Genomic DNA, 12335 nt, shown 5'->3' with positions numbered 1-12335 from the left:
TGGTAAACAGTGATCCTCGGCGCCTGCTGTTCAGCCGGGTCCCTCTTAAGAGATGCGTGTGTTGTACAGGTGGCCCGGGTCCCTGCCAGCCACTTTTTAGCAGGTGGCCTTGGAGAGTTAGCTTTCCCAGGCTGGCGGCCGGGAGTCCCCTGCCCCCTTCTCAGCTGCGGTTTCACCGCCAGAGAGCCTGGCTAACACCTGACACCTGTACTTTATATTTTATTTAAATATATATTTATGCTTTAAACTTTCCCAAATGCCTTCATATACACAGGCCCATGAGACTGACCTGGAGGGAACCAAGTCCAACGGGGATAGGAGAATGGCTCAAGAACAGATCAATGAGGCTAGGAGCAAACTACGGGTGGTGCTACTTCTGCCCTGCCCGGTGTGCTCCCAGGCCTGATGCATTCCCAGGGCCTACAGACCAGAGCTGCCCTGGGGCAGACCTTCCAGCCTACAGCCGCAAAGATCACTCCCGTGATCCCACAGAGAATGAGCAGAGGAGTCTGATGCAAGGGGACAGTGCCTGGGTGTTCTGGATTTACAAACCAGGGTCAAAACCACAGACAAGGAAACGGAGCAGCAGAGAATGTGTCCCTTCAGCCCCCACGAGACCAAGTGCTAACACAGGGCCACCAGCACAGGGCCACCCGCTGCCCAGGTCAGTCCCTCCCCGGCGCCTGCGCATTCTGGGAAGGGACATCTTTGGGGGCAGCACTGTCCTCTGCTTGCTGCCCAGCTTTTGAAAAGCTAGCTCCCTGCTGGGCACTGGGACTGAGTCACGGAAAATAAACTGTAAACTGGGCTTTCTAGAAGTCAGGGGCTCACACCTGGGACAGCCTGGTATGGAAGGAATGCTGAACCGGCGGTCAGCCTGGCCCAAGCTCAAAGCCACGTCTCCGTCCTTCCCAGTGAGCATGGACAGAGCGAGTCCCCTGGCACAGGCAGGCTGGCAATAAGGAGGGTACCCCCAGCACGTCCCCAGGCCCTGACACCAGGATGCCCTGATCCACCTTCCTCTGCGGAGAAAGCGTGTGTGGCTCAGCAAGCCCAGACAGAGGCCCCCTCCCCCCGTGGCAGCGACCTGGGCCTGGCCGTGTGTCTGTTCTGACCCTCGTGACAGACTCACAGCCATGCTCCATGCCCAGTGACCCCGCAGACAAGGAAAACAGCCCTGACGCGAGCCCTCTGCATCCAGCATCTTCAGAGACTACTGATCCAAATTGTTGCTGATGGCAAAGAAGAACAACTTAAAATATATACGAACTTCAAGCAGTGATACAAAGCTCATGTTTTAAACACGCACCCATAGCACCATTCATGAAATGCTGTTAGTTTCAGCAACAAAGTCTGCCCTGGCGTGGCCTGGCAGGCATGGCCATGTTCCTCAAGTCGCTCTGATCCTGTTTCCCAGGGTGCAGAGCTGGTTTCTTTCTTTCTTTTCTTTTTTTTTTTTAAAGATTTTATTTATTTATTTGGGAGAGAGAGGGTGTGAGAGAGAGAAAGAGAGAGAGCAGGAGCAGAGGGAGGATTAGAGGGAGAAGCAGGCTTCCCACTGAGCAGGGAGCCCGATGTGGGGCTTGATCCCAGGACCCTGGGACCATGACCTGAGACGAGGGCAGACTCCCAGTCGACTGAGCCACCCAGGCGCCCGCAGAGCTGGTTTCTGCCAACACTGGATGTTTTCCGAGGACCCTCCACGTCCTGGCACAAATGCCCGCCGGGAGCCTGGCTCAGGTCCAGCACCGACATGCGCATCCTCTCTTTCTCAAGGAACTCAGGGAGAACAGTGTCAGCAAACTCTCCGAGTGACAGAGGTCAGCCCATTAAGGTGCATGTGGGTGAAGGGACGCTGGCCTCCGGAGGGCAGGTGGCCCAAGGATCGACCCAGGCCTGAGGCGGGAGGGAGTAGGGGGAGAGGAGGTCCCGGGGCCAGTGGAGCCTAGGGGAGCACGGGAGCACCTCTTACCAGGGACTGGTTTACCCAGTTCACTAGCTGGTCACCTGGCAAGACCCCTGGGAGTGGATGGAGCAGGCTCGGGGAAGAGGGGCAAACGCTGGGGCGGGGGCTGCAGGGGCCAGCTGGCTGTGCGGCCTGGGGAGGGGAGGGCCCTGGGCTGGGGCCACGTGCGCTGGGTGGGAGGCTATCGCCTTCAAGGCTCCTAGACTTTGCTTATCCCCTTTCTCAGGGGACAGAGTCCCCTGGGGGTGGGGCTCTGCTCCGGTCAAGGACCCAGATTCTGCTGAGAGGGGCGTTTGCTGCCCATCCGCACCCTCTGCTGGAGGGCGGACACCCCGACTTCTGATCTCTGATTCGCTCATTCAGAAGCACACTTGGTTGCTGCCCTGGGGCCCTCAAGTCCCTGGGCAGAGGATGATTCAGGGCACGTCCATGTAAGCAGTGACCCTCCCATGCCCAAGGTGGGGTGGGGCAGGAAACGTCCCCACAGAGTAGAGGCTCCTCACAGGGGGACCCCCAAACGGTCTCAGGTCCTACTGTGTGGACCAGACGACTGGTTTCTGATTCTACTGTAATCCTGCAAGGCTGCGGGAGGCTGGGGACAAGGTGCGGGGGTACTGGGCAAGCTGCCCGGAGTCCCACCGAGTCACGCCCTGCGTGCTGAGCCCCGGAGTGCCTGGCTGCGTTCCAGCGGCTGTTCCGACGTGCTTGATGGCAGCCCTTAGTGGAAGAGTTTGTACGGTGCTCTGGAGCACACGCACCTGTGGGCAGACCCCTGCAGGACCGGTGAGGCCACCAGCTTCCCCTCACCCTGTCCCACGCCCTCACCAGGGGCTCCTGGGCCACTAAGCGTTGGGACCTGCAGTGGTGTGCGGGGGGGGGGTCTTCAGGAGGGCCTGACCCACGAGCTGGACGCAGCATTTGGAGGCCCCATCCCGCTCCCCTGCCCGGTGGGAGATGTTCCAAGGACTCAGCCTGGGGAGAGTGGGTGCTGTTGAGACCACCTGGACAGTAGACGTGACTGATCCCCGTGAAGGCTTCTATATAAACTTTTAAGATCCTGGCAGGCAGGCGCAGGGAGCTCTGCGTCTTGAGGTCGCCCACGACAAGCCTTGTCCGTAAATTCCCTTGCTTGTTAAGACAGCCACCTGCCAATCTGGAGGTGCCTGCCTCTTTCTTCAGTTGCTCCTGGCCCTCTGTATACGGGGCCCCATTTTGAATTTAACCCAGGAAGCTCCCGGGGTTTCAAACCAACAAATGGCAAAGCTTGGATGAAGACACAGTGAATGTGCTCCATTAAACTCTTGCCCCTGTTTTCAGAGGGTGAGCAGAGCATGGTGGAAACCTTCATTTATCAGGGCTCATAGCCACAGATGTTGGCTGGCCTCCCCTGGGACCTGAAGGGGGCTGGCAGGGCTGTGCCCAGTGGTGAGAGCCATGCACTGCCTTGCCCCGCAGAGCCCCGGGGACTGTCAGCTTATGTGTCCACGCTGCCAGGCCACAGTGCCCAGGGGCGTGGTCAAACCATCTGAATGCCGCTGTGAAGGTGTTTGTAGGTGAGATTAATCTCGATGTGAGCAGACCCTGAGCCTCCTCCATCTTGTGTGGGCCACATCCAATCAGTTGAAGGTGTCAAAAGAAAAGTCTGAGGGCCGCCAAGGAGGGGTTCTCCTCCGAGGGCGTCCGGCTGCGAGCGGCAGCCTCAGCTCTACCCGCGTCTCCAGCCCCACAAGCCCGTGAGCGAAATGCTGCAAACCTCCCGTCTCCCCCAGTCTCCCCTGCACGTACATCCTGTGGGTTCCATCTCCATTGCATGGAGAACGCTGACTACTACTCCCCAGATCCCACACCCACTCTCCTCATCTACGCACGCGGTCCGGAGGGCGAGGCCCCCGGCGGAGCGCGTGGGAGCTGCCTGCGTCCTCCTACACTCGTCCTGGACCCCGGGGCCCAGCTGCCCTGTCTGCTCGACCGCCCCGGGATGCCTTTTCCTTCCCCTCTCTCCCCACTGGCCATGCACCTGCTGCCGGAAAGCCACCGCTCCCGTCACTCTGACGCTTTCCTCCGCTCCTCTGTCCCCCCGCGGTCCCTTGCTGGGGCCCCCGGGGCAGCCTGCTCACCCTGACAGCCTCCATCCTCCCTTCGCCTCTCCACACAGGGGCCCGGGCATCCGGACACTATGAAGGGACAACATGAGGGCCCCACTGTCCCTCGGCCCCTCTAACCCTGGCCGTGGTGGGCCGCCCTCCCCTTCCCCCCTGCCCTCCCCCTGCCCTCTCCTGGTCTGGAATGCCCCAAGCCCCCCACCGGGACCTTCCGTCCCAGCGTCCCTCCACCTGCAAAGTGCTACCTCAGACCCCAGCTCCTTCCCACCACCTGCCCCGAACCCGAGACGCCCGGGCTGATGGCCACACAGACAGTTCTGCCACCGAATCTGTGGGTGTCCTCACGCTGTGACCCTCGCCTCTCGGGGCAGGTCCCCAGGGCCCTGCAGACGTGCGAGACCAGCAATGCTGAGGTGCTCTCCTCAGAGCACCAGCCCCACCGTGGCACCACCTTTCCCTGTGATGCAGTGAGGGTCTCTGGGGCTTCCTGGACGGGAGCAGCGTGGAGGCCTGTGCGTCCTGCCGTCAGCCTGACTCCCAGCACGCAGCAGGTGCCCCACGAACATCGGGTCAAAGAAAGAACGGATTTCAGTGATTTCAACAGTGCCTCCCTCACCCCCCATTAAGCCTCTTCCTGGGCCCCACGCGGCAGTCCCAGCCAGGCCAGCAGGCAAGGGGAACCTAGGAGAACAGGGCCTGTCCCCGGTGGCCTTGAGCCGGCGCAGCAGGCGCAGGGCAGGGTGGGCCAGGCCTCGGGGCTCAGTGGGCTCATCTAAGCAGACTCTCAGCCTCCTTCTTGGGGGTCCCACAGTGACCGTTGGGGTCACGCCTGCGCTGTCCCAAGAGCAGGATTTGGTGTCCTGGGTATCCACGGACACTCCATAAACATCCACTCCTTCCTCCTCCATGAAACTGCCGGTGGAAGTAACCCGGGTCTTGACCCCCTCGCGGATCACTGTGCTACTTCTCAACATCGCAGAGTGTGGGCCATGTCCGGGGAGCCAGCCCTCACCGGCGCCACCACCCCCCGTCCCTCCGAGAGCTCCCAGAGGAGGGGGGTGTTGAGGCAGGGTCCTGGCCAGGTGCCATCGGCAGGACAGTGAGAGCCCAGGGTCACGCGGGCAGCTGGAGAAGCTCAGGCCAGAATTAAGGGGCCGACACCCCGCAGCACTGAGTGGGTGCTGGTCCGTAGCCGGCCGCAGTCATCACGGAACGCCGGTGTTGCAAGTGGGCTGGCTCCTCTGGGACAAGCTCACACCAGCCTCCCGGCCGGGCTCCCCGGCTCCAACACGAGCGGGCACACACACAGGCCGCCGAGCCGGGGGTGCAAGGGAAAGGCTGGGAGTGTCACTGGCCGCCTAGGCCCACCGTGCTGCCCCTGCCCCCCCACCCCTGCCCTGGGTGCCCAGGGTCACATCACGTGTTCAACGGGATGGCAGAAGAGCTAAGATCAGGTGACCACAGCACCGTTGCGGTGAGAGCTCTGCTCGACAACAGGGGTCATCTGACAGTCCCCAGGCCTGGGGTCGGGCCCCGAGAGCGGAGACCAGAGCTGCTCTTCAAAACCCCGTCCTTTTAAAAACAGAACGCACAATTCCTGTCCCATACAAAGTGCACGGTCTGAGCCTTAGGATGGTACTTCAAACAAAAATTTAAGCAAGGGATTCTGGGTGGGAAAGATCTCTGGAAACCACTGTCTTAAGAATCCTGAGACTTCAAAACAAACGTGGACACCTACAAGTAAAGAAATGGTTCTGTCACTCGCTAAACAAAGAAAGCATTTGTACAAGAGCAGACAAGCTGCACTGCAATTAACACCTCCCCACCGGGTTCTCAGCCCCATGCACCCGTGTGAGACCTCTTGCCGGGATTAAGTAAAGGAACACGAAATGTGCCAGAAAAGCTGCGGATTTACTCACATCCTATACGTTATCCGTAGACGGTTTAACCCACTGCAAGAGCAAAATGCCTCCGTTAGCCAAAGCTGACCATCAAAGTTCCTCAGAATTTACAGCAATTTCTAGAAGAAACAGGATGCAGACCTTCTCCGGGACCGTCAGGAGGGCCGAGTGCATGGCTGAGCAGATGGGACAAAACGGACAGCTCAGGGCAGACCAGTCTGGCTATGGGGGGCCAGGTGAGGGGGCCAGGTAAGCAGGCAGTACCCCCCGGCCTGGACAGCTGGACACCCCCCCCCCCACGGCCATGGCCACGGCCTGCTGAAAAGCACACCAGAGCGCTAGGGTCCCTGCCTTCCTTGGTCTTCTAAGGGCTGAGGGTTTCCTGAGGTTGGACCCCACATCTCTCGTTCACCGCAGGGGTCTGGTGCTACACCTGAGCCCCAAGAGGATTTCACTGTGTTTAACCAAGCCAGGCCTGCAGGTGCCCTGGGGCCCCACGATCCCGGTCACCAGAAAATCTGCACCGCCCGAAAGAACGAGTTGGACACAACTTACAGAGCCTCCTCCTGTCGGCACACCCCTGCTCCAGAGGTAAACATCAACCAGGCCCTGGGTGACCCTCCTCCGGGCTTCCTTCTGCCTGTCTCTTCTAAGACAGGCTGGATCCAGTGGGCGGGTGTGGGACCCAGTTCACTTTCTGCTAACACTTAATTGTTGGGGGCTGGGGTCCCACAGAGAAGGGGGATGGGCCTGTGTCGGGCCACCCGGCTGGCAGCAACCTTCCCACAGTTTGCTTCAAAGGTGCACTCAGGTGGGAACATGCCCGCACTCACGCACTGACTCCTCGGACCGCGACCCCCGTGGTCACCTCCGACCCCACACGCATAGACCCATCCCACCTCCCCAACCACTGTCTGCTCACTTTCGCCCCAGCCTTATTTCCAGGAGCTTTAGAGGGCCTCCTGGAACAAAGGAAACGTCCCCCACTTTGTGATTAAATGCTAAGATGTCATTTTGTCACCTCCCACCCCACGCACCCCTACACAAACGACCCAAACCACCTAAGCCTGCCCACCCGGCAGGGGGTCCTGCACCCCTGGGGTCTGTACCCCTCCCCCCCACCCTTAGGAGCAGGGAAGTGACCCCCTCCTGTGTTTCCCTCAATGCTTCCCACCAAGGCCACAACAAGGCTGCAGGCCCGGAAGACCCAAGTCCCCGCCAGCCTCCTCCAAGTCTGTTTAGGCACTTTTGACTCCAGCCGCTCCAAACAAGCTCAGGAAACCTAAATTTCAGGCCACACCAGGGTCGAGGGTGGGGCCAGGAGACTGAAGACCCCACGCACCCTGCGCACCTGCCTCGGGGTCCAGGAGGAAATGGCGGACGGGTGCAGAGGGGAAGAGGCGGAGGGGGAGAGGGACGGTGGGAGAGGCAGGGTGGTGGGCCAAAGGGCCTGGGAGCAGGGACCCCCATCCAGCCTCTAGGTCAGAAGCCACCTAGGGGGCAGCAGGGGGGGCCCAGGGGAGGGCCCTGGGCCCTCTGCTCTGGACTTCGGGGCGCAAACTCCCAAAGGCGGACGGCGGCGGCGAGGTGACAGCCCGTCCTGCCGGGTGCCCGCGGCCCCCAGTTGCCCGTCCGTGGGAGGGGTCACGGGGAGGGGACGGACGCGCTCACCTGCGGAGGTCGCAGTCCTGGTGAGGGTTGGGCTCACGGTTCCGGGTCGGGGTCGGGGAATGGGCGGGGGTCAGGCTCCGCCGGGTCTGGAGTGGGGTCCGGGGTAGGGTCCGGCTCTGGGTCGGGGTCTGGGTCGGGGTCTGGGTCCGGGTCGGGGTCTGGGTCCGGGTCGGGGTGAGGGTCCGGGTCGGGGTCAGGGTCGGGATCGGGGTCCGGGTCGGGGTTGGGATCCAGGTCGCGACCGGAGTGCAGCAGCGTGAACGCAGCCGCCGCTTTTCCCGATCTCGGCTGAGCCCCGGAGAGGCGGCGGTTGGGGGCGATCGGAGGGGGCGCGTCCGAACTGCGGATTGGCCGGCGCTTCGCCCCGCTCCGCCCGGCCCCGCCCCTGCCCCGCCCCTCCCGTCCCAGCCCCGCCCCCGTCCTCTCCCCTCCCTATCCCGCCTCTCCCCTCCCTCCCTGCCCCGCCCCGCCCCGCCCGGCCCCGCCCCTGCCCCGCCCCTCCCGTCCCAGCCCCGCCCCCGTCCTCTCCCCTCCCTATCCCGCCTCTCCCCTCCCTCCCTCCCCGCCCCGCCCCGCCCGGCCCCGCCCCTGCCCCGCCCCTCCCGTCCCAGCCCCGCACCCGTCCTCTCCCCTCCCTATCCCGCCTCTCCCCTCCCTCCCCGCCCCGCCCCGCCCCGCCCCGCCCGGCCCCGCCATCTCCCTTTCCGCCCTCCGGCCCCGCCCCTGCCATCCTGGGCCCGTCCCGTCCTCTCAGCTACCCTACCTTCCAGCCCCTGTCTCCCCCGTCCCGGTCCAGCCCCTCCCCCGTACTCTCCCCTCCCCCTCCCTGCCCCGCCTCTCTCCGCTCCGCCCCGCCCCCTCCCGTCCCAGCCCCTCCCCCGTTCTCTCCCTCCCTGCCCCGCCTCTCTCCGCTCCGCCCCGCCCCCTCCCGTCCCAGCCCCTCCCCCGTTCTCTCCCTCCCTGCCCCGCCTCTCTCCGCTCCGCCCCGCCGGGTCCCTGGCCCTTGCCCGGTCCCCACTCCTCGCCAGAGGGGAGGGGCGCGGCTCGTCTGACTTGCAGGGGGTAGAGTTGCCCGTCCCAGGGTTATCAGTCCGGGGGTCGCAGCATGCCGAGGTCACATGGATCCGGGGTCGCATTGTTCAGCGTTCGGCCTGTCCCGGGATTGCGCACCTTCCCAGGGCTACAGCATCCTGGGCTTGCAGCCTCCCGGGGTCGCCCGTCCGGGGGTCGTCCTGGACGCGGAGAGGTGAGCGCGTGGCCTCCGAGAAGGCCCTGCACCGTCGCACTCCCGGCTCTGGAAGCGAGCTGAACCCCGTTTGCCGGGGCTCCGAGTCCCCCCACTGCCCCGGACTCCCGGCCTGCGCAGCCGACTGTGAACGTCCGCTCCCCCCCCCGCCCCGCGCGCGCCCCCACTCGCGTTGCAGGCGCTGCGCAGAAGGCGGGGACCCCCAGAGGGAAGGTCTGCCCCGGAGGCGCGGGGAGAGTCCGGTGTTATGTGGGGTGCTGGGCACAGGTTCCATTGCCGTGGGCACGAAGCTGTTGCCATCGCGGGGGCCCCAAGGAGGGATGTTTCCTCCAAGGAAGGACTGAGATTGTCCGCAGACAAAAAAGCAGCTCCTGGGCGGTGGGAGGGCCTGGGAGTGAGGGGTCCTGAAAGTTAAACTTCCCTGGGATTAACATCCAGGGGATTTGTCACGCTCTCTGACCTAGTGACATTCCTGCAGAAACCTTTAGGGGTAGGGGCCGATGGGCCCAAATCTTGGAATAGCACGCACAGACCCCCAGGCCTGTGGGGTGGGGTGGGGCTGGGAATTGGCTCAGGACCCTCGCTGTAGACCCAGCTGCAAGGTGCCCCGCTTCAGTGCTCCCTGGGCTCCAGGTGCCAGGGTCCCAGCCGCAGTCTCTGGGAGGCTGCTTCCACCTCTCCTTCAAATCCCGACTTCTCATCCCCACCTGCCCCCACGCCTGGCTATTCCCAGCTTTGGTTTCCTTCACACTTGTCATCTTCTAGTACATCACCGTATGTCCGGCCTCCCCCAGTTCCAGCGTGAGCCCCAGTACCTCACATAGTTCTGTCTGTTTTGCTTCCTGCTGAAATCCATACACCCAGAAGGGTTGTTCATCTACCAGGACCACACTCAGAAGTAACACCTCAGGCAGAGCTCTTCCCAGCTCCAGTTAGTCGCTCTTCCTCTGGACTCTGAAACCTCAGCTCAACTGTTTGTCAACAATGCCAGCCCTGGACCCTGTAACCAACCTTCCCATTTGACAGAGGAGGACACTGAGGCTCAGAGAGGATCCCAGCAAGGTGGTGTGGTTAGACAAGCAGGAAACAGTCTTCCCAGTTCCGGAGCCTGGAGAACATCCGTCATACCCTGCCGTCTGCATCTGCTGTTCCCTGTTGCACTCGACACTTAGTGAGCGAGCTCCTTAGTCAGCCAGCGGAAGCTTGTGGAATAAATGAATATGTTAGCAAACCATTATAAAGTCTACCATTACATCTATTATTTAACTTTTATACCCGTCGAAACAGTCCTTTCCACTAACTCATGGGATCAGTCCGAGGGAAAAATGGACAAGGGAACTACCGGTAGCCAGCAGCTGAGCACATGGATTCTGGAGCCTGACTTTTGAGGTCCAAAGCCTGACTGTCACCTTCTTGCTGTGTGATCTTAGGTACCTTAACCTCTCTCTGCCTTTGTTTCTCTATCTGTAAAATGGGGTTAGTAATAGTACTTACTTACAGGGGTGTCTGAGGATTAATTGAGCCAATATTTATAAAACATTCAGAAACTGCTTGGCACTGTAAGGGCTGTGCGAGTTTTAGCCTTTCTACTTTTTTCTGCACTGCAAAACGACACGCCGCAGTGCAATTGAACAGTATAAATACCGTGCAAAGCACCAGGTGCTTCACCTTACAGCAGGGCGCTCCTGTGGGTCTTATTTTACTTTCCCCTTTCTACTCCCTTTTAGCTACAGCGATGACAGAGCAGTGACCCACTGGAACAAAGGTGGCCCGTGCCATCTGTGAGCTGGCACAAGAAGGACAAATGGATCGCAAAGGCCTTGGTGCTGGGGATGGGTTGTCACAGACCCGCTGCTACACAGCTCAGAGCTTCCTCGGGCGACATTCGCAAGACCTCAAGAAAGGCTATGGTCCAGGTGTCATGATGCCCGGAGGGTATGTGTGGTCCGCTCCTGGGGGTTTTTTGTTCTTTGTGGTTGTTCATAAGCCTGGAGGAGAGCATTGCCAACTCCCCACTTACCCATACCCCTGCCTGGAATCCCCAGCTTGCCATCTGAAGCTGCCCTGTTACAGCTCACGCCGATGGCCAGGAGGCCCCGCCCCAGCTCTTTCCTGGGTCTGTCCTCAGGCGAGATGGGGCTGCAGGGAATCTGTTCCCCCCGTACTCTGTCAAGTGCTGGAAGTCGGCAGTGGTGGTTCTACTGGTCTGCAGGAAGATGTGTGGAGGTCCTTCCACAGAACCTGTGAATGAGACCTTATTTGGAAATCGGTCTTTGCTGCCCTATCAAGTTAAGAGGAGGTCCTGTGGGGGTCGGGGGAGCCCCGACCCAATATGACTGGTGTCCTTATACAAAGAGGAGAAGAGACACAGAGACAGGGAGGAGAAGGCCATGTGACGATGGAGGCAGAGACGGGGCGAGGCGTCTGTAAACTGAGGCATGCCAAGGTAGACTGGTGCCACCAGGGCAATGATGGAGCAGGAAGGGACCCCCCCCAGAGCCCTCGGGGGGAGCACAGCCCTGCCAACCTCAGGTCTTGGCCTTTTGGTCACCAGGACTGTGAGAGAACAGATTTTACTGCTGGAAGCCGGTCTGGGCTCCTTTGTGACGTCGGCTCCAGGATGCCAACACAGACCATGTTGCCCGTGGCCGTGGTGCGTGGCCCAGATCTGGACAGCTCAGCGGCGTGTGCGTGTGTGAGCGGCATCGGCACTGAACCAGAGGGGCGTTCTGTTGGGACCAGAGTCCGAGGTTTCACTGAACTTGGAAAACCAGCCAACAGCAACCCGCCTCTGTCCTTCTACCCAGAGCTCAGGTCACATGCCGCATGCTTGGGAAACGAGTGGCCGAGGCAGAGATGCCCACACGTACTCAGCCTCTAAAACACGGAACTTTAAAAATGCTGTTTATTATAGTTGGGTATCTTAGTGAAATACGTGCTAGTATCTTTCTGCCTACCTAAATCGCACACTTACCACACTGAAACTTTTTTTTTTTATTAATGTGGCTGATTTTTCATGCATTTGCTATGTTGCATAGTGATGTTTTCAGGGATGAATACGGCGTCTTGCACGGAGGGCACCTGCTCCAGGGGCCCAGGGCGGCCACATCACTCTAAAATTTGTTTTTCCCTGGAGCGCCTGGCTGGCTCAGTCTGCTGAGCGTCTGACTCTTGGTTTCGGCTCAGGTCATGATCTCACAGTCTTGAGATCAAGCCCCACGTCAGGCTCCATGCTCAGTGGGGAGTCTGCTTGAGAACCTCTCGCTCTCCCTTTGTCCCTCCCTCCATCGCCCTATCCCAAATTTAAAAAAATTGTCTTTCATTTTATCTATTTTAACTTTTCTTTCTCTCTGTTACTAATCATCTGTCGGTTATCACTTCTGTGTAATCAGTCTTTCTCCTGTCACCCCTTCATTTCCCTTCTCTGATCTGCGATGGCACAGCCATGC

At 60.6% G+C, this 12335-nt stretch overlaps 2 long non-coding RNA genes across 2 annotated transcripts; one reads left to right on the top strand and one right to left on the bottom strand.

Annotated features, from left to right (window-relative positions):
• Positions 1 to 5686: 5686 nt before the first annotated feature.
• LOC118552293 (uncharacterized) lies at positions 5687 to 7985 on the bottom strand. The gene is made up of 3 exons (XR_004925457.2): positions 7641 to 7985; positions 5988 to 6145; positions 5687 to 5802 (listed from the first exon to the last, which is right to left on the bottom strand). It is a non-coding gene; the product is annotated as an uncharacterized LOC118552293 (long non-coding RNA).
• A 634-nt stretch (positions 7986 to 8619) lies between these two features.
• On the top strand, positions 8620 to 12107 carry LOC144378921 (uncharacterized). Its single transcript, XR_013440876.1, has 3 exons — positions 8620 to 8886; positions 9751 to 10316; positions 10614 to 12107. It is a non-coding gene; the product is annotated as an uncharacterized LOC144378921 (long non-coding RNA).
• Positions 12108 to 12335: the final 228 nt, after the last annotated feature.

Source organism: Halichoerus grypus, chromosome 9 (genome assembly GCF_964656455.1).
Source record: "Halichoerus grypus chromosome 9, mHalGry1.hap1.1, whole genome shotgun sequence".
Lineage (NCBI taxonomy): Eukaryota > Metazoa > Chordata > Mammalia > Carnivora > Phocidae > Halichoerus > Halichoerus grypus.
This window is presented reverse-complemented; position numbering and strand designations above follow the sequence as displayed.